We start from the raw sequence: 22,902 nt of genomic DNA, 5'->3' as shown, positions 1-22,902 counted from the left end.
AATATAGAGAAGCTAGTGATGTGGGGGTTCTCTCATAACACTCAGTCCCCATGTGGGTAGATGGCAGGTTGAATAAAGAGAAGCTAGTGATGTGGGGGTTCTCTCATAACCCTCAGTCCCCAGGTGGGTAGATGGCAGGTTGAATAAAGAGAAGCTAGTGATGTGGGGGTTCTCTCATAACCCTCAGTCCCCAGGTGGGTAGATGGCAGGTTGAATAAAGAGAAGCTAGTGATGTGGGGGTTCTCTCATAACCCTCAGTCCCCAGGTGGGAAGATGGCAGGTTGAATAAAGAGAAGCTAGTGATGTGGGGGTTCTCTCATAACCCTCAATCCCCAGGTGGGTAGATGGCAGGTTGAATAAAGAGAAGCTAGTGATGTGGGGGTTCTCTCATAACCCTCAGTCCCCAGGTGGGTAGATGGCAGGTTGAATAAAGAGAAGCTAGTGATGTGGGGGTTCTCTCATAACCCTCAGTCCCCAGGTGGGTAGATGGCAGGTTGAATAAAGAGAAGCTAGTGAGGTGGGGGTTCTCTCATAACCCTCAGTCCCCAGGTGGGTAGATGGCAGGTTGAATAAAGAGAAGCTAGTGATGTGGGGGTTCTCTCATAACCCTCAGGCCCCAGGTGGGTAGATGGCAGGTTGAATAAAGAGAAGCTAGTGATGTGGGGGTTCTCTCATAACCCTCAGTCCCCAGGTGGGGAGATGGCAGGTTGAATAAAGAGAAGCTAGTGATGTGGGGGTTCTCTCATAACCCTCAGTCCCCAGGTGGGTAGATGGCAGGTTGAATAAAGAGAAGCTAGTGATGTGGGGGTTCTCTCATAACCCTCAGTCCCCAGGTGGGAAGATGGCAGGTTGAATAAAGAGAAGCTAGTGATGTGGGGGTTCTCTCATAACCCTCAGTCCCCAGGTGGGTAGATGGCAGGTTGAATAAAGAGAAGCTAGTGATGTGGGGGTTCTCTCATAACCCTCAGTCCCCAGGTGGGTAGATGGCAGGTTGAATAAAGAGAAGCTTGTGATGTGGGGGTTCTCTCATAACCCTCAGTCCCCAGGTGGGTAGATGGCAGGTTGAATAAAGAGAAGCTAGTGATGTGGGGGTTCTCTCATAACCCCCAGTCCCCAGGTGGGTAGATGGCAGGTTGAATAAAGAGAAGCTAGTGATGTGGGGGTTCTCTCATAACCCTCAGTCCCCAGGTGGGTAGATGGCAGGTTGAATAAAGAGAAGCTAGTGATGTGGGGGTTCTCTCATAACCCTCAGTCCCCAGGTGGGTAGATGGCAGGTTGAATAAAGAGAAGCTAGTGATGTGGGGGTTCTCTCATAACACTCAGTCCCCAGGTGGGTAGATGGCAGGTTGAATAAAGAGAAGCTAGTGATGTGGGGGTTCTCTCATAACCCTCAGTCCCCAGGTGGGTAGATGGCAGGTTGAATAAAGAGAAGCTAGTGATGTGGGGGTTCTCTCATAACCCTCAGTCCCCAGGTGGGTAGATGGCAGGTTGAATAAAGAGAAGCTAGTGATGTGGGGGTTCTCTCATAACCCTCAGTCCCCAGGTGGGTAGATGGCAGGTTGAATAAAGAGAAGCTAGTGATGTGGGGGTTCTCTCATAACCCTCAGTCCCCAGGTGGGTAGATGGCAGGTTGAATAAATAGAAAACAATAGGCTACATTAAAAAATCCATAAATGTATAATTATTATGTAATTAACACAAAACATTAAGGACACCTTTTCTTTCCATGACAAACTGACCAGGCGTAACTCAATATTAGGAAGGTATCCTTAATATTTTGTCCACTCACTGGCTCTGACCCTTTACGTAACAGTCAATCCTCTTTTCCAGGAAACCTTCTTTAAATTTCCCCAAATGTTTCCACACTGCTGCTCTCTCACAGCTGCTCCAGGGCCTCTTGGGTTGAGGAGTCATTCTCTTCTAACCTGATCACAGCTGCTCCAGGGCCTCTTGGGTTGAGGAGTCATTCTCTTCTAACCTGATCACAGCTGCTCCAGGGCCTCTTGGGTTGAGGAGTCATTCTCTTCTAACCTGATCACAGCTGCTCCAGGGCCTCTTGGGTTGAGGAGTCATTCTCTTCTAACCTGATCACAGCTGCTCCAGGGCCTCTTGGGTTGAGGAGTCATTCTCTTCTAACCTGATCACAAACAAAGACAAGATTCAAACAAATAAACATGATGGTCCAACATAATGGGGGGGGGGTATAGGGAAGGTAGGGGAGAGGAGGGGGTATAGGGAAGATAGGGGAGAGGAGGGGGTATAGGGAAGATAGGGGAGAGGAGGGGGTATAGGGAAGGTAGGGGAGAGGAGGGGGGTATAGGGAAGGTAGGGGAGAGGAGGGGGGTATTGGGAAGGTAGGGGAGAGGAGGGGGTAAATGGAAGGTAGGGGAGAGGAGGGGGGTATAGGGAAGATAGGGGAGAGGAGGGGGTATAGGGAAGGTAGGGGAGAGGAGGGGAGTATAGGGAAGGTAGGGGAGAGGAGGGGGTATAGGGAAGATAGGGGAGAGGAGGGGGTATGGGAAGGTAGGGGAGAGGAGGGGGTATAGGGAAGGTAGGGGAGAGGAGGGGGTATAGGGAAGGTAGGGGAGAGGAGGGGGTATAGGGAAGGTAGGGGAGAGGCGGGTGGTATAGGGAAGGTAGGGGAGAGGAGGGGGGTATAGGGAAGGTAGGGGAGAGGAGGGGGTATAGGGAAGGTAGGGAGGGGGGGTATGGGAAGGTAGGGGAGAGGAGGGGGGTATAGGGAAGGTAGGGGAGAGGCGGGTGGTATAGGGAAGGTAGGGGAGAGGCGGGTGGTATAGGGAAGGTAGGGGAGAGGAGGGTGGTATAGGGAAGGTAGGGGAGAGGAGGGGGGTATAGGGAAGGTAGAGGAGGGGGGGTATTGGGAAGGTAGGGGAGAGGAGGGGGGTATAGGGAAGGTAGGGGAGAGGCGGGTGGTATAGGGAAGGTAGGGGAGAGGCGGGTGGTATAGGGAAGGTAGGGGAGAGGAGGGGGTATAGGGAAGGTAGGGGAGAGGCGGGTGGTATAGGGAAGGTAGGGGAGAGGAGGGGGGTATAGGGAAGGTAGAGGAGGGGGGGTATTGGGAAGGTAGGGGAGAGGAGGGGGGTATAGGGAAGGTAGGGGAGAGGAGGGGGTATAGGGAAGGTAGGGGAGAGGAGGGGGTATAGGGAAGGTAGGGGAGAGGCGGGTGGTATAGGGAAGGTAGGGGAGAGGAGGGGGTATAGGGAAGGTAGGGGAGAGGAGGGGGGTATAGGGAAGGTAGGGGAGAGGAGGGGTATAGGGAAGGTAGGGGAGAGGAGGGGGTATAGGGAAGGTAGGGGAGAGGAGGGGGGTATTGGGAAGGTAGGGGAGAGGAGGGGGTATAGGGAAGGTAGGGAGAGGAGGGGGGTATAGGGAAGGTAGGGGAGAGGCGGGTGGTATAGGGAAGGTAGGGGAGAGGCGGGTGGTATAGGGAAGGTAGAGGAGAGGGGGTATAGGGAAGGTAGGGGAGAGGAGGGGGTATAGGGAAGGTAGGGGAGAGGAGGGGGGTATAGGGAAGGTAGGGGAGAGGAGGGGGTTTTGGGAAGGTAGGGGAGAGGAGGGGGGTATAGGGAAGGTAGGGGAGAGGAGGGGGGTATAGGGAAGGTAGGGGAGAGGAGGGTGGTATAGGGAAGGTAGGGGAGAGGAGGGGGGGTATAGGGAAGGTAGGGGAGAGGAGGGGGGGTATAGGGAAGGTAGGGGAGAGGAGGGGGGTATAGGGAAGGTAGGGGAGAGGTGGGGGTATAGGGAAGGTAGGGGAGAAGAGGGGGTATAGGGAAGGTAGGGGAGAGGAGGGGGGACTTCCTCCATGTCAGGTAAGCAGCCTCCAAGTCTACCCTCACCAACTGACCAGACTGAGTGAGTTCTGAACATCCCTCTCTGTCCTCTGATGCTGCGTCCAAGTCTTCTTGGGTCTTTCTGGTGTCTCTGTCTTGACTCTTTAGTGAGTTTTTTCAGTTCTTTCCCAGGCTGCCTGAAAAACACTAAAAGATGGCACATACATAAGAGTTATAAACTATCAACATAAAGTGAATCCCACACTCCATATATAAACCCAGTAATTTATTGGGTATTTACCAATTTTTCAGCATCACTGTGCCTTCTTCAGGGTGATGTCATCAATACTTGAACCAGGTTATGTAGACGAACAGTGCAATTAGTGCAACCAATGACAATAGAGAGGGGTGTGTCATAATGATGAAGTTAATTACAATGAATTAATGAAACTGTTAAAAAAACAATAGTTTATGGCATATTAAATATTAAAAAATAGTAGAGTATATTATATATATCCGGCTCTCCATGTAATCTGATTCATTATGATCTAGGATCAGGTCCTCCTCTCCATGTAATCTGATTCATTATGATATAGGATCAGGTCCCCCTTCTCCATGTAATCTGATTCATTATGATATAGGATCAGGTCCCCCCTCTCCATGTAATCTGATTCATTATGATCTAGGATCAGGTCCCCCCTCTCCATGTAATCTGATTCATTATGATCTAGGATCAGGTCCCTCCTCTCCATGTAATCTGACTCATTATGATCTAGGATCAGGTCCTCCTCTCCATGTAATCTGATTCATTATGATATAGGATCAGGTCCCCCCTCTCCATGTAATCTGATTCATTATGATCTAGGATCAGGTCCCCCCCTCTCCATGTAATCTGATTCATTATGATATAGGATCAGGTCCCCCCTCTCCATGTAATCTGATTCATTATGATCTAGGATCAGGTCCCCCCCTCCATGTAATCTGATTCATTATGATCTAGGATCTTTTATTCATATTATTTCACCTTTATTTAACCAGGTGGCCAGTTGAGAACAAGTTCTCATTTACAACTGCGACCTGGCCAAGATAAAGCAAAGCAGTGCGACAGAAACAACAACACAGAGTTAAATGGAATAAACAAGCGTACAGTCAACACAAAATAAAAAAGAAAGTCTATTTTCAGTGTGTGCAAATGGCGTGAGGAGGTATGGCAATAAATAGGCCGTAGTAGCAAAGTAATCACAATTTAGTAGATTAACACTGGAGTGATAGATGAGCAGATGATGATGTGTAAGTAGAAATACTGGTGTGCAAAAGAGCAGAAAGTAAATAAAAACAATATGGGGATGAGGTAGGTAGATTGGATGGGCTATTTACAGATGGACTATGTACAGCTGCAGAGATCGGTTAGATGCTCAGATAGCTGATGTTTAAAGTCAGTGAGGGAAATATAAGTCTCCAGCTTCAGCAATTTTTGCAATTCGTTCCAGTCACTGGCAGCAGAGAACTGGAAGGAAAGGCGGCCAAAGGAGGTGTTGGCTTTGGGGAATGACCAGTGAGATGTACCTGCTGGAGCGCGTGCTACGGGTGGGTGTTGTTATCGAGACCAGTGAGCTGAGCTAAGGCGGAGCTTTACCTAGCATAGACTTATAAATGACCTGGAGCCAGTGGGTCTGACGACGAATATGTAGCGAGGGCCAGCCGACTAAAATGACCTGAGTTGCAATCATGAAAAAAAACTACCCGGCTTTCATCGTTTGACATTGAGAACATTGGGAGAGATGAGAGCTGACGTTTTAGTAAATGTGCAGATTACGTATCTCAGTCACAGACAAGAAGCTCAATTAAGACATTATCTTCTCCACTGGGACTGGGGACAACAGGACCACAGGCCAAATAATACAGCTCAACACTTCCACACTACCACAGTGAGTAGAATCAGGCTTCTGAACAAAGAAAACTTGCAAATTTATTAATGATGAATTGTATTAGACGTTATTAGACATTTCTGTTGTTGAGGACGATGGGAGACCCACAGAGACGTCAAAATGTGTTTCTAAAATTGTCAAAGAGTCCTTATTTTAACCTAAAGCATTTAATAAAGACACTTATTGTACAATATTATGGGGAATAGGAATGAGAGGGCTACTTACACCATTTTGGGAAGGGATCACAGCAGTGATTGAATGAGGGTATGAGGCATGAGTTGAGTTGTTCAGAGGCTTGACCAGTGCAGGACAGGATTTGACTGGGAAGACAATAACACAAAAACACTACACAGTGAGACAAAAGAGCTAAGAATGAGTTAGTCCAAGCAAGGAGTCAAATCATAGATGTGTAATAATGTGATTGTGATTGTGATTGACTCTACATAAAGTCATGAGAGAAAAATTGACAGGGGTTCCCTCACCGTGCTTGGAGAGGAAACATTCAATGTGCCAGTGGATGAGTGGGCCACATGAGACGTGGCTTCCAGTTCATGTGAGGAGGTAGTTGACAATGGTAGTGGAGTGGTCATCGCTTGTTAAATCATGGAACACGAGGGACTCAGCTGGAAATACAAATAGCAGATACGTTCCCTTGAAGCTGAGCCATTGTAGGTTAGAACAACAAGTTTGTCCATGAAGATAAACACGGAATTCAAATCTAGCCCACTTGGCAAATCAAAGTAGCCCAAGAAACTTTTTCTGAATAAAGCCCTGATCATCCACATACAGAACCTGACGATAACTGAGAACGGCAAGCAGACTGGTGGCAACCATAGGTCCCAGAGTGGGGGGGGCAATTTTTTTTGCCCTGGAGCCCAGGGTTTGTCCTTATCTGTTGACCTAACCAGGAAAACTCTGGACCCTATAAGGTATGACAGTGATGAATCAGTTGTAAAAGGTTTTGTAAGGGCTCTGATGGAACCAGTTTTAACTAAATCAGGGCACATGGTTTTAATAACTCTTAGGGCTCGCGGACCGCTAGCAAAACACCTACGACAACATCCGGTGAAATTGCAGAACTTCCATTTTTTAAACATATGACTATTTTACACCATTTTAAAGACAAGACTCTCCTTTATCTAACCACACTGTCCGATTTCAAAAAGGCTTTACAGCGAAAGCAAAACATTAGATTATGTCAGCAGAGTACCCAGACAGAAATAATCAGACACCCATCTTTCAAGCTAGCATATAATGTCACAAAAACCCAGAAGACAGCTAAATGCAGCACTAACCTTTGATGATCTTCATCAGATGACAACCCTAGGACATTATGTTATACAATACATGCATGTTTTGTTCAATCAAGTTCATATTTATATCAAAAAACAGCTTTTTACATTAGCATGTGACGTTCAGAACTAGCATTCCCCCCGCAAACTTCCGGGGAATTTACTAACAATTTACTAAATTACTCACGATAAACGTTCACAAAAAGCATAACAATTATTTTAAGAATTATAGATACAGAACTCCTCTATGCACTCGATATGTCCGATTTTAAAATAGCTTTTCGGATGAAGCACATTTTGCAATATTCTAAGTACATAGCCCAGCCATCACGGGCTAGCTATTTAGACACCCGGCAAGTTTAGCCTTCACCAACATCACATTTACTATAAGAAAAATGGTCTTACCTTTCCTGTTCTTCATCAGAATGCACTCCCAGGACTTCTACTTCAATAACAAATGTAGGTTTGGTCCCAAATAATCCATCGTTATATCCGAATAGCGTCGTTTTGTTCATGCGTTCCAGAAACTATCCGAATGGTAAATCATGGTCGCACGCATGGCGCATTTTGTGACGAAAAAATTCTAAATATTCCATTACCGTACTTCAAAGCATGTCAACCGCTGTTTAAAATCAATTTTTATGCCATTTTTCTCGTAAAAAAGCGATAATATTCCAACCGGGAATGTACGTTTTGGTAAAAAGAGAGAAAAACACAAAGACGGGGGCGACCAGTGCACTCGCCTAAAGCCCAAGGTCCCCTGATGAGCCACTTGACAAAGGCAATAATGTGTTTCAGCCTGGGGCTGGAATGACGACATTCACGTTTTTCCCGGGCTCTGACAGCCTATGGAAGACGTGGGAAGTGTCACGTTAGAGCAGAGATCATTTGTAATGGATAGAGATGGCAAAGAAGTTCAAGAATTGGTCAGACAGGGTACTTCCTGTATGGAATGTTCTCAGGTTTTGGCCTGCCAAATGAGTTCTGTTATACTCACAGACACCATTCAAACAGTTTTAGAAACTTTGGAGTGGTTTCTATCCAAAGCTAATAATTATATGCATATTCTAGTTTCTGGGCAGGACTAATAATCAGATTAAATCGGGTACGTTTTTTATCCAGCCGTGAAAATACTGCCACCTAGCCATAACAGGTTAAAGAGATAGATCCTAGTAAATCAACTACCCTAATCGTGTCCACCCAGTAAGTTGGGACCGCTTCTTCCCATTTAATATACTTATCTATTATAAAAAATGTTTTATTAAGTAGTTCGTTATCCAATAGGCCACAAAGGGTTTCTGAACCTGCTCTACTATCCCCCTGTTGACACATGGCTCTGCCCGTGTGTCAATCTTGCCGCATCTCTAAACAATGACTTATGTAGTATTGGTAACTTATCATGATACCAAATACCGTCCTTATATAAATTCCTCCTAACTTCTCCCATTTCGAAATCCCTTTCACTGGTGCTCTAGACTGACAATTTTAATATAGCTTTGTCTATGTTTACTTCCTCTTTTAAGAACTGCTGTGTCGACGGCTGCGGTTTAAGACCTGCATTTTTCGTTTCCCGCTTCTGCTTTTCTGTTGTTGTTACTGACACTATCTGTCCCTCTAATGTGGGCCTCACATTTACAAATAGCTAACTTTTCTGGCAAAAGTACAGCATCTAATAGATTCAAAATCAACTGAGCGTGTGTAATAGGTTTCCCAGAAGTGGTTACCATTCCCCTGTTTCTCCATTGGGCTGCAAATATGTGTACTGTGTTAAATGCATAGGCACTGTCTGTGTAAATAGTAATACGTTTTCCTGTCCCTAACTGACACGCACGGGTAAGGGCTACTATTTCTGCTTATTGTGCTGAATAGTTTCTCGGTAACGGCTCTGCTTCCAAGACCTCTGTGTCTGTAACTATAGCATATCCTGTTGCATTAGTGCCATCATGGTTCTTTCTTGATGATCCATCTACAAACATAGTCAGTTCCCCTTCAGGTAAAGCTAGATAAGTCAAATCGGGTCTTGGTAGCACAACTTTCTCAGTTTCTGTTATACAATCATGTGGGCTGCCATCTCTTGCAATAGGAACTAATGTTGAGGGGTTCAGAGTAGTACAACATCCTATTGTCAAATTAGGCATGTTCAAAAGAATTATCATACGAGACAAATTTCTAGCTGGTGACATGTAAGCCATCTTATGTTCTAACAACAGTATGGATACGGCATGAGGAACTTTTAAAGTCAAATCATGATAGAGCACAACAGATGCCGAGTCCTCAACTGCCTGAGCTGCTGCCACCACAGACTGCAAACATAGTGGCATGGCTTGGGCTACTTCATCTAATCGGGAGGAATAGTAAGCAATAGGCCTATTTTTTCCCCCCGTGTCTCTGGGTCAGTACTGATGTCATGAACCCCTCCCTACAGTCTACTGTCTGGGTAAAGGGGCGATCATGTCCGGGAAACGCCAGTACTGAGCTAGATGTTAATAACTTTCAATGTTTACAAACTGATTTTCAGCCTCATCTGTCCACTTGATCTTATCTTTTGCTGCCATAGCTTTACCATATATCAACTCACTAAGCTTCCCTGTATGTAATGCAAAATGGGGTATCCACGCACGGCAATAGTTAATCATTCCAACAAAACTCATCATTTGTTTCTTATTGAGTGGTTTAGGTGCTTCTAGGATGGCTGTCTTTCTGGTAGAATTAAGTGTTCTCCTTTTTTGAGTTATAGTGTGCCCCAAATAGATAACTTCCTCCTGCCAGAGTTGCAACTTCCTCTTGCTGACTTTATGACCTTGTTCTGCTAAGAATACTAACAGTCTGCCTTACAGACCCTCCTGAGAAGGATTCGTAAAATATCATTTTCATAAATCAAAATTTAGCTTCCCTCGGGGCTTAAATTTTCCTAAATTACTAATAATTACTTTTAATAAAATCGATAATTTGACTTCAGGACTACTTACACTAAATTAACTCCTTTAATTAACCCCACATCAATGGGTCCTTGGGACCCTAACACGGAGGGTACTGTGTTCCTAAGTTAAAAACAAATCATCCTGACATTAATCGGGCCCCACATCTAAGTGGACCCAAGGTTAAGTTCTCACTTCTACAATTCAGTTTTCATCTATACCTGCCTAAAACTTAACGAGAGTCTTGTCTTTAAAATGGTGTAAAACAGTCATATGTTTGAGAAATTGAAGTAATAGCATTTCTAAGGTATTTGAATATCGCGCCACGGGATTCCACTGGCTGTTGACTAGGGTGGGACGCAAACGTCCCACCTAGCCCAGAGAGGTTAAGATCTTTCGTCTGAACTATCCTCACCGGTCCTTGGCTCTGGATGACTACACGGGTAATGTCCGTTTTATCAGGGGTACTACTGGTATTCTGGCTGGCGGTAGAACTATCTCCTGTCCTAACCTCTACTACTCGGAATGGTACTGCAGTGTCGACAATGGTCTAGTCAAGGCCAACATACCATAACCCTAAATCCTCTTTCTTTATGCTTTTAATGGTCATTCCTATCTTCAAGCAATACTTCCCTTGCTCTGGATTGCAGTCAAAAACCCTGGCCTTCACTATACTCCATCTGTTTCTATATTGGGTGTGTGGATTGACATGGCCTTCTCTCTCTGTGTGAGCTATGACCTGATTCCATGAGTTACACCGGGATCTACACAGATATCTTCCCCATGAAGTCCGAGTCCTAGACTGCCAGGAGGTTAGGGACCCCATTTGGTCTGCATAGAACTCTATTGAGACATCCTTCCCTAACTCTACTCTCACTTCCTTTTTATCCAGATCGAGTGACCTTTTGTACCTAGGCCATAAAAACTCCTCATCTTCTACACTATGGGTCAAGTTACCACTTTCTGATTTCTCGAGTGGTTCATGGTGTATTAGGAATATGGCTCCCACAATCAGACAGCTCAGACTGACCAGTACCCCTGTAAAGCCCCACCCCCTCCCGGAGAATATATCACTGGCTAGAGGCCAACCCACACTTTCACTTCTATGAACGCACACAGTGAGGATCGGGCGGGTTAGGGAATCTTCGTTAGAGAGGTAACGCCCGAACCTTATTGGTATTCGGTTCTTCTCCTAACTCTGTGATTGTTCGACAGTGTCAGTGTGTCTTACCCTCCCGCAATGTGTGATATAAACCCAGGTAGCTCTTTCAGCTATTCTCACCACGAAGGCTATTACCAGGAACACTTGGTATGGGCCCTCCCACCGTGGCTTCTTCCAGTTCTTTTCTCCTCAGGGACTGGATCCACACCCAGTATCCTGGTTGGATTGAGTGAATCATCTTCTCCTGTAATTCACCTGTTGGACACAAAGTCTCGGATATACGGGTTTGGTTAACCATGTGTTCTGTTAGTATATCTTCAACTTCTATGTCTACCTGTTCTGGCCTCCCTAACTCTGGCATTCTATATGGTTTACCTGATCAGCTAAAATTTAATCCATTATTTAAAGAGATAGATCCTAGTAAACCAACTACCCTAATCATGTCCACCCAGTAAGTTGGGACCGCTTCTTCCCATTTAATATACTTATCTATTATAATTATTTTTTTTTAAGTAGTTCGTTATCCAATAGGCCACAAAGTGTTTCCGAACCTGCTCTACTATCCCCCTGTTGACACATGGCTCTGCCCATGTGTCAATCTTGCCGCATCTCTAAACAATGACTTAGGTAGAATTGGTAACTTATCATCATACCAAATACCGTCCTTATATAAATTGCTCCTAACTTCTCCCATTTCGAAATCCCTTTCACTGGTGCTCTAGACTGACAATTTTAATATAGCTTTGTCTATGTTTACTTCCTCTTTTAAGAACTGCTGTGTCGATGGCTGCGGTTTGACCTGTTTAGGATAGGGGGCAGTATTTTCACGGCCGGATAAAAAACGTACCCGATTTAATCTGGTTATTACTCCTGCCCAGAAACTAGAATATGCATATAAAAAAATACAAAGTTTCTAAAACTGTTTGAATGGTGTCTGTGAGTATAACAGAGCTCATATGGTAGGCCAAAACCTGAGAAGATTCTATACAGGAAGTGCCCTCTCTGACCATTTCTTGGCCTTCTATAGCCTCTTTATCGAAAACAGAGGATATCTGATGTAAAGTGACATTTTCTAAGACTCCCATAGGCTCTCAGAAGGCGCCAGAACGTTGAATGATGACTCTGCAGTCCCTGGCTGAAAAACAGTAGCGCATTTGGATAGTGGTCAATCTGAGAACAATGAAACTGGTGTGCGCATGCACGTGAAGAGAGGGATGTTCAGAACTCACTCAGTCTGGTCAGTTTGTGAGGGTAGACTTGGAGGCTGCTTACCTGACATGGAGGAAGTCCCCCCTCCTCTCCCCTACCTTCCCTATACCCCCCTCCTCTCCCCTACCTTCCCTATACCCCATCCTCTCCCCTACCTTCCCTATACCCCCTCCTCTCCCCTACCTTCCCTATACCCACCTCCTCTCCCCTACCTTCCCTATAACCCCCTCCTCTCCCCTATCTTCCCTATACCCCCCTCCACTCCCCTACCTTCCCTATACCCCCTCCTCTCTCCTACCTTCCCTATACCCCCTCCTCTCCCCTACCTTCCCTATACCCCCCTCCTCTCCCCTACCTTCCCTATACCCTCTCCTCTCCCCTACCTTCACTATACCCCCTCCTCTCCCCTACCTTCCCTATACCCCCCTCCTCTTGTCTTTGTTTGTGATTAGGTTAGAAGAGAATGACTCCTCAACCCAAGAGGCACTGGAGTAGCTGTGATCAGGTTAGAAGAGAATGACTCCTCAACCCAAGATGCCCTGGAGCAGCTGTGATCAGGTTAGAGGAGAATGACTCCTCAACCCAAGAGGCCCTGGAGCAGCTGTGATCAGGTTAGAAGAGAATGAGTCCTCAACCCAAGAGGCCCTGGAGCAGCTGTGATCAGGTTAGAAGAGAATGACTCCTCAACCCAAGAAGCCCTGGAGCAGCTGTGATCAGGTTAGAAGAGAATGACTCCTCAACCCAAGAGGCCCTGGAGCAGCTGTGATCAGGTTAGAAGAGAATGACTCCTCAACCCAAGAGGCCCTGGAGCAGCTGTGACAGAGCAGCAGTGTGGAAGCATTTGGGGAAATATAAAGGTTTCCTGGTAAAGAGGATTGACTGTTACATAAAGGGTCAGAGCCACTGAGTGGACAAAATATTAAGGATACCTTCCTAATATTGAGTTACGCCTTGTCAGTTTGTCATGGAAAGAATGGTGTCCTTAATGTTTTGTGTAAATTACATAATAATTATACATTTATGGATTGTTTTATGTTGCCTTTTGTTTTCTATTTATTCAACCTGCCATCTACACACCTGGGGACTGAGGGTTATGGGAGAACCCCCACATCACTAGCTTCTCTTTATTCAACCTGCCATCTACCCACCTGGGGACTGAGGGTTATGAGAGAACCCCCACATCACTAGCTTCTCTTTATACAACCTACCATCTACCCACCTGGGGACTGAGGGTTATGAGAGAACCCCCACATCACTAGCTTCTCTTTATTCAACCTGCCATCTACCCACCTGGGGACTGAGGGTTATGAGAGAACCCCCACATCACTAGCTTCTCTTTATTCAACCTGCCATCTAACCACCTGGGGACTGAGGGTTATGAGAGAACCCCCACATCACTAGCTTCTCTTTATTCAACCTGCCATCTACCCACCTGGGGACTGAGGGTTATGAGAGAACCCCCACATCACTAGCTTGCATGTTCTGCAGCCTTGTAAAGATAAGGAGGGGACGACTGGGAGGCAGGTTGGCATTTATTGTCATGAATCTTGCCCTGGAGGCAGGTTGGCATTTATTGTCATGAATCTTGCCCTGGAGGCAGGTTGGCATTTATTGTCATGAATCTTGCCCTGGAGGCAGTTCAGCAAAGTATTCCCTCGCTGGCACAGGCACAAAGTAATACAATCAGATTTTAATCCTAACCTCAACCACACTGCTAATCCTTCCCTTAAATTAAGACCATAAAACAACATTATTTTCCACAGCCAATTCTGACTTTGCAGCTGACATATCTAGAAGAAAATCGCACAGTTCTGCCTCCAGGTCAAGATTCATGACAAACGTCAACATGAGACAGTGAGAAGCAATGTAAAAATCAATAACGAAATTGTTTTCACAATTAACATGCTTTTCTTGTTTCAAGTATGTTTTATTATGAAAAGTACAATATATCCATGTAGACTTGTACAACTATGGAGTGTATGTCCACATATAATTGTACAATTTGTTTTTCCAACATAAAAGACAAGAAATTATCACATTGGTATTTTAACAGTGTTATTGTAAGAGTTTAAATGTTTAAACAGAGGATACATCTAAAACAGGATAAAACAAGTGCAGTATGTTGTGAGAATGTTACTTTAACGTCGACTCATAACGTCACACTATAACTTCATGGGAGTCTTGTGGAAAGACTGCATGTTGTTTTGGGTGGATTGAGTGACGTCTTCATCAACATTTTGCAGAATATTCCGGTAATATTTTCACCTCTTGTCGGCTGCAGACATTCATAAGGAGTTCCAGTAGTTTATTTGCCATTTGCAGGTATTAAAAGTAATACATACATTGTAATTCCTTGTTGGATCTCTCTCACATACAGGACAGTACATACCAGAGGAGGCTGCTGAGGGGAGGACAACTCATAATAATGTCTGGAACAGAGTGAATGAAATGGAACACATGGAAACCACGTGTTTGATACCATTCCACTTATTCCACTCCAGCCATTACAAGCCTGTCCTCCCTAAATAAGGTCCCACCAACCTCCTGTGGTACAAACACAAACAGTAAAATATATCATAAAAAATGCAAAGTGGTTAAAGATCAGAAAAGGAACCAAAAGGTACAGTCATGTTGTAATAGTCTGATGACAACAGTTTAGGTTTATGATTTAACAGGCAGATAGAACTGGGATAGAAGCTGTTCTAGAACCTGTGGTCCAGAAACTGATTTAACAGGCAGATAGAACTGGGATAGAAGCTGTTCTAGAACCTGTGGTCCAGAAACGGATTTAACAGGCAGATAGAACTGGGATAGAAGCTGTTCTAGAACCTGTGGTCCAGAAACTGATTTAACAGGCAGATAGAACTGGGATAGAAGCTGTTCTAGAACCTGTGGTCAAGAAAATGATTTAACAGGCAGATATAACTGTGATAGAAGCTGTTCTAGAACCTGTGGTCCAGAAACTGATTTAACAGGCAGATAGAACTGGGATAGCAGCTGTTCTAGAACCTGTGGTCCAGAAACTGATTTAACAGGCAGATATAACTTGTATAGAAGCTGTTCTAGAACCTGTGGTCCAGAAACTGATTTAACAGGCAGATAGAACTGGGATAGAAGCTGTTCTAGAACCTGTGGTCCAGAAACTGATTTAACAGGCAGATAGAACTGGGATAGAAGCTGTTCTAGAACCTGTGGTCCAGAAACTGATTTAACAGGCTGATAGAACTGGGATAGAAGCTGTTCTAGAACCTGTGGTCCAGAAACTGATTTAACAGGCAGATAGAACTGGGATAGAAGCTGTTCTAGAACCTGTGGTCCAGAAACTGATTTAACAGGCAGATAGAACTGGGATAGAAGCTGTTCTAGAACCTGTGGTCCAGAAACTGATTTAACACATGTGAGTGTCCAGTGTGTGTGTGTTCAGTGTGTGTGTGTTCAGTGTGTGTGTGTCAGAGTGTGTGTGTATCCAGAGTGTGTGTGTGTGTTACCAGAGTGTGTGTGTGTGTGTGTGTGTGTGTGTGCATCCAGAGTGTTTGTGTGTGTATCCAGTGTGTGTGTTCAGTGTTTGTGTGTGTCAGTGTGTGTGTCCAGAGTGTGTTTGTGTGTGTATCCAGAGTGTGTTTTTGTGTGTGTGTATCCAGTGTGTGTGTGTGTGTGTGTGTGTGTGTGTGTGTGTGTGTATCCAGTGTGTGTGTTCAGTGTGTGTGTATCCAGAGTGTGTTTGTGTGTGTGTGTGTATCCAGAGTGTGTGTGTGTTTGTGTGTATGTGTATTCAGTGTGTTTGTGTGTGTGTTCAGTGTGTGTGTGTGTATCCAGTGTGTGTGTTCAGTGTGTGTCTGTCAGTGTGTGTGTCCAGAGTGTGTATCCAGAGTGTGTTTGTGTGTGTGTATCCAGTGTGTGTGTGTATCCAGTGTGTGTGTGTGTGTGTGTGTGTGTGTGTGTGTATCCAGTGTGTGTGTGTGTGTGTGTGTGTGTGTGTGTATCCAGTGTGTGTGTGTGTGTGTGTATCCAGTGTGTGTGTGTGTATCCAGTGTGTGTGTGTGTGTGTATCCAGTGTGTGTGTGTGTGTGTGTATCTAGTGTGTGTGTGTGTATCAAGTGTGTGTGTGTATCCAGTGTGTGTGTGTGTATATCCAGTGTGTGTGTGTGTGTATATCCAGTGTGTGTGTGTGTGTGTGTGTGTGTGTGTGTGTATCCAGTGTGTGTGTGTGTGTGTGTGTGTGTGTGTGTGTGTGTATATCCAGTGTATATCCAGTGTGTGTGTCAAGCGTGTGTGTCAAGCGTGTGTGTCAAGCGTGTGTGTCAAGCGTGTGTGTCAGTGTGTCCAGTGTGTTTGTGTGTGTCCAGTGTGTGTGTGTGTCCAGTGTGTGTGTGTGTGTGTGTGTGTGTGTGTGTCCAGTGTGTTTGTGTGTGTGTGTGTGTGTCCAGTGTGTGTGCTTGTTCAGTGTGTGTGTGTGTTTCAGTGTGTGTGTGTGTTTCAGTGTGTGTGTGTGTTCAGTGTGTGTGTGTGTGTGTTCAGTGTGTGTGTGTGTGTTCCAGTGTGTGTGTGTCAGTTGTGTGTGTGTGTGTGTGTCCAGTGTGTGTGTGTGTGTGTGTGTGTGTGTCCAGTGTGTGTGTGTGTGTGTGTGTGTGTGTGTGTGTGTGTGTGTGTGTGTGTGTGTGTGTGTGTGTGTCCAGTGTGTGTCCAGTGTGTGTCCAGTGTGTGTGTGTGTCCAGTGTGTGTGTGTGTGTGTCCAGTGTGTGTGTGTCCCCAGTGTGTGTGTGTGTGTGTCCAGTGTGTGTGTGTATGTGTGTCCAGTGTGTGTGTGTGTGTGTATCCAGTGTGTGTGTGTGTGTGTGTCCAGTGTGTGTGTGTGTGTATCCAGTGTGTGTGTGTGTCCAGTGTGTGTGTGTGTCCAGTGTGTGTGTGTGTGTGTGTGTGTGTGTGTGTGTGTGTGTCCAGTGTGTGTGTGTGTGTGTGTGTGTGTGTGTGTCCAGTGTGTGTGTGTGTGTGTGTGTGTGTGTGTGTGTGTGTGTGTGTGTCGTGTGTGTCCAGTGTGTTGTTGTGTCCAGTGTGTGTGTGTGTGTGTGTCCAGTGTGTGTGTGTGTCCAGTGTGTGTGTGTGTGTGTCCAGTGTGTGTGTGTATGTGTGTCCAGTGTGTGTGTGTGTATCCAGTGTGTGTGTGTGTGTGTCCAGTGTGTGTGTGTGTGTATCCAGTGTGTGTGTGTGTGTCCAGTGTGTGTGTGTGTCCAGTGTGTGTGTGTGTGTGTGTGTGTGTGTGTGTGTGTGTGTGTGTGTGTGTGTGTGTGTGTGTGTGTGTGTCTGTGTGTGTGTCCAATTATTATTTCAGGGACACTGAAGAGTCAACATAATGAACCCAAAACCCTGGATAGAGGGGCTCAGTGAATGTGGAGGTTAATGTGATCAGGTGGGTCAGTGTGTCAGAGGAGGCTCTATAGAAGGACAGAGTGCCGGCTGACCAGTCCAGATACACTCCTACTCTGTGGGAGCTGGAGGGGGGGACGTCTATGGTAGTGGAGTTATTATTATGACAGGCAGAGTAACTGTTGTCAGAGCAGAACAGACACCAGGACTTGTCACTGTATCCAAGACAACAGTCATCACCCCATCCTCTCCTGCTGATTCCTTTATATGTCACTCCTATATCATCCCCCCCACTCCACTCTACCTCCCAGTAACAGCGCCCAGTCAGACCCTCTCTACACAGCACCTGTCCCCAGACCTCAAATCTCTCTGGGTGATCAGGATACGGCTGCTCCTCTCCCCTACGTGTCACCTTTCTGTTCTCCTCAGACAGAGAGAGGTTTCTGTTTACTGTGTTTAGGTCCAGTGTGAGATCACAGACATCTGATGGATGAAACCAGACACAATATTAGAAATCATCATCATTCACATTAGAATGTTAACTCACTTTTCACTAATTCATTTAATGTAGATGTTTCTAGGTATCAAAAGGAGAAGTTAAGGTAACTTGAGACTTGTTGAATGATCATATGTTATACTGTATGGTAATACAAAACACACTTATTCACATTAATTACACACACACACACACACACACACACACACACACACACACACACACACACACACACACACACACACACACACACACACACACACACACACATCAACTCTTTGTAAACTTTGGTGTCCCTGATTTGTGCTTCTGTAGAACTACAGATGATATTTAATATGACCAAGTCAGTAATGATGGTGGTCTTTGACTTAACTTGAATTAAGACTTATTCTTAGTCATATTCTTCACAGCAGTCAACACTCACATTTTCTAAGTCCAGGTTTCATTCTGTTCTCTCCACCATGTTCCACACTGTAGCGGAAAGCAGAAGAACAGACAGTCATTGAGGGATACACCTGAACACTCACACACACACACACACACACACACACACACACACACACACACACACACACACTGGAGAAACACAATGGAGACACACACACCCACACAATGGACACACACACAATGGACACACACACATACTGGACACACACACACATACACAATGGAAACACACACAATGGACACACACACAATGGACGGACACACACACACTGGACACACACACACACACACACACACACACACACACACTGGACACACACAATGGGAACACACACACAGGACACACACACACTGTACACACACACACAGGACACACACACTGGACACACACACACACACACACAATGGAAACACACACAATGGACGCGCACACACACACTGGACACAATGGAAACACACACTGTACACACACTGGACATGCACACACACACACTGGACATGCACACACACACACACACACACTGGACATGCACACACACACACACACTGGACATGCACAAACACACACTGGACATGCAAAAACACACACAGGACACACACACACACAATGGACACACACACACACACAATGGACACACACACACACACACACAATGGACACACACACACTGGACACACACACACTGGACACACACACAATGGACACACACACACAATGGACACACACACACAATGGACACACACAATGGGGACACACACAATGGACACACACACACAATGGACACACACACACAATGGACACACACACACACAATGGACACACACACACACAATGGACACACACACACACACACACACAATGGACACACACACACAATGGACACACACAAACAATGGAAACACAAACAATGTGTGTGTGTGCGTCTAAAGTTTGTTTGTGTGTGTGTGTGTGTGTGTGTGTGTCTCCAGTGTGTGTGTGTGTCCAGTGTGTGTTTGTCCAGTGCGTGTGTGTGTGTGTCCAGTGTGTGTGTGTGTCTCCAGTGTGTGTGTGTGTGTGTGTGTGTGTCCAGTGTGTGTGTCTCCAGTGTGTGTGTGTGTGTGTGTGTGTGTCCAGTGTGTGTGTGTATGTCATTGAGAGATTGCCACTGGACCAACACAAAAAGGACACATACACACACTGGAGATACACACATACAGGAAACACACACAGACAGTGGACACACACACACAGTCAGCATATAACGTTGTCCAAGTGGTGGTCAGAATGTTTGTCCTAACTAGCCTGAAAAGTCAAACATGTCTGATATGAACATTGACATAAACCCTCTACATACTTGAGTTTCTCCAGTCTGCTGTGTGGATCCTCCAGTCCAGCAGAGAGCAGTCTGACTCCTGAGTCTCCTGGGTGATTGTAGCTCAGGTCCAGCTCTCTCAGGTGTGTGGGGTTTGACCTCAGAGCTGAGACCAGAGAAGCACAGCCTTCCTCTGTGACTAGACAGCCTGACAGCCTGCAAAGAGTCAAATCATATTAAAATCACACTGCTATTCTTTGGTGGGGAAAATAGTGGCAGTATATTTCTTCAACATATTCAGATACATCAGTGTCCTGAAACCTGCCAAATCTATTCAGAAATTAATGAATCTTTATTTTAAATGATCATATTACTTGTAGAGAAATATGTACAGTACAAATATTTGAGTAGACTGACCAGACCAGTTTAAAAGCAGTATCAGTCAAAAGACAGACAGTGAGGTATCAGATTTAGATTGTATTGAGTATACAGTCCACACCATATCTATTTTGACAGTGAAGATAACATTTTAAATGTGGCTCTAAACTCCAACATTTTGGATTTCAGATCAAATGTTTCATATGAGGTGACAGTATATAATGTCACCTTTTATATGAGGATATTTTCATAAATTTATGTTTCACCATTTAGAAAAATAAAAGCACTTTATGCATCTAGTCCCCCTATTTAAAGAAGTCATATGTTTTCTGACCAATTAAATCATAGTGTATTAAAGCAGTCAAAAGATTAGTGTTTGGTTGTAAACTAGTTGGTCACATTTGCAGTTTGTTTTGCCGAATAATAAAATGGTAGATGATGACTGGATAATTTTCTGTCTAAGTGAGTATATAACATGTTTGTAAACACTACTAAATGAACCCTGATGATAACATGATTAATACAAATCATGAATGAATCATGAATAATAATGAGAGAGAAAGTTAGAGGCTACAACAAAACATGCTAACCTCTCACCATTACCAATAACAGAGGCTACAACAAAACATGCTAACCTCTCACCATTACCAATAACAGAGGCTACAACAAAACATGCTAACCTCTCACCATTACCAATAACAGAGGCTACAACAAAACATGCTAACCTCTCACCATTACCAATAACGGAGGCTACAACAAAACATGCTAACCTCTCACCATTACCAATAACAGAGGCTACAACAAAACATGCTAACCTCTCACCATTACCAATAACAGAGACTACAACAAAACATGCTAACCTCTCACCATTACCAATAACAGAGCCTACAACAAAACATGCTAACCTCTCACCATTACCAACAACAGAGGCTACAACAAAACATGCTAACCTCTCACCATTACCAATAACAGAGGCTACAACAAAACATGCTAACCTCTCACCATTACCAATGTATTTATTTATTTCACCTTTATTTTAAAAGAATTAAATAATAATAATCCCCAATGAGTCGTGAACAACCCGTGTCCAAATTAAGCACCTCACATTGTGGTTACTCACGACTTGGTGGATATTCCCTCAGCGAAGTATGGCAGTTCCATGCAGGTTTCCTCACCAAGTCCAAGGCAGCACAGCTACCCATGCAGACAGTTCTCCTTAGTAACCGATATCCCCATGGCAACACAGCTACCCATGCAGACAGTCCTCCTTAGTAACCGATATCCCCATGGCAACACGAACTCGTTAAGCTTCCCAAGCAATTATCTCCCGGTGTCACACGATGCTAGGCTAACCTCTAGCCTGGCTAATACCTGCACGACGAGACGGTAGCTTCAGTCTTTACTAAGTTTTAACTAAATTATAACAACTCTTTTATTAAATAAAAAATGTATTTCCCTTCATGTCTTAGTAGCTATGGGTTTTGTTGTAGTTCTGTCGTCTTGTTTTATAATTTTTCTTCACCAACCGTCCTGAGGTAAAACGACCATCCTTTCATCAACGTCTTTTTCCCTCCCGTTAACCAGGTCAACTCCCATTGGCCACAACTTAACAAGCGACCTTATTGGTCAAAACTTAAACTTCAAAGTAAAACAAACTATTCACTTATACATTAAATAAATAAGTATATATACAATGTGAGCAAATTAACTTCTTGAGGCTACCTGGGACGTTAGCGTGCCACCTGTGGCGCACCCTATCAACAGCAGGTGCATTTCAAGAGCGGCAAATTTGAAACCAAATAAATGTACAAATTCAAATTTCTCAAACATACAACTAACTTACAGCCTTTGAAAGATAAACATCTTCTTAATCTAACCACGTTTACCGATTTCAAAAAGGTTTTACGGGGAAAGCATAAAGTTAGGTTATGTTAGGAGAGTACATTGACAATAGCTGTGTGCAATGCATTGTCGATTCAAAGACATGCCTCACCAAAACCATACAATCAGCTAAAATTATGCACTAACCTTTTACAATCTCCATCAGATGACACTCCTAGGACATTTTGTTAGACAATGCATGCATTTTTAGTTCTATCAAGTTCATATTTATATCTAAAAACAGTGTTTTACTATGGCGTTGATGTTCAGGAAATCGTTTCCCTCCAATACCGGCAGTCAAGTCATGACGACAAAATAATTAATTAATATTAGAAAACATTGCTAAAATATTATATTGTCATTCAAAGAATTATAGATTTACATCTCTTGAACGCAATGGACTTGTCAGATTTTAAATTAACCTTACTGGGAGATCACACTTTGCAATAATCTGAGCACTGCGCCAGACAAATACGCATCGCGATACAGACTAACCGCCATGTTGGAGGAATCTAAAATCTAAAATACTATATAAATAATCCATTACCTTTGATTCTCTTCATCAGATGTCACTTCCAAAGAGTCCCAGGTCCATAACGAATGTAGTTTTGTTCAAAAAAGCTCATCATTTATGTCGAAAAACCTCCGTGTTGTAGCGCATGATCTAAGCCAGCCGGACTTCACTTCACTTCAAGAACGGAAAAAATATATTTCCGTTCGTTCAAACATGTCAAACGTTGTATC

At 44.5% G+C, this 22,902-nt stretch overlaps 1 long non-coding RNA gene across 1 annotated transcript; it reads right to left on the bottom strand.

Moving 5' to 3' along the window:
• Nucleotides 1-3,902: 3,902 nt before the first annotated feature.
• LOC115190471 (uncharacterized) lies at nucleotides 3,903-5,983 on the bottom strand. The gene is made up of 2 exons (XR_003877276.1): nucleotides 5,945-5,983; nucleotides 3,903-3,988 (listed from the first exon to the last, which is right to left on the bottom strand). It is a non-coding gene; the product is annotated as an uncharacterized LOC115190471 (long non-coding RNA).
• Between the last annotated feature and the right edge of the window lie 16,919 nt (nucleotides 5,984-22,902).

Source organism: Salmo trutta, unplaced genomic scaffold, assembly GCF_901001165.1.
Source record: "Salmo trutta unplaced genomic scaffold, fSalTru1.1, whole genome shotgun sequence".
NCBI classification, from domain to species: Eukaryota; Metazoa; Chordata; class Actinopteri; order Salmoniformes; family Salmonidae; genus Salmo; species Salmo trutta.
This window is presented reverse-complemented; position numbering and strand designations above follow the sequence as displayed.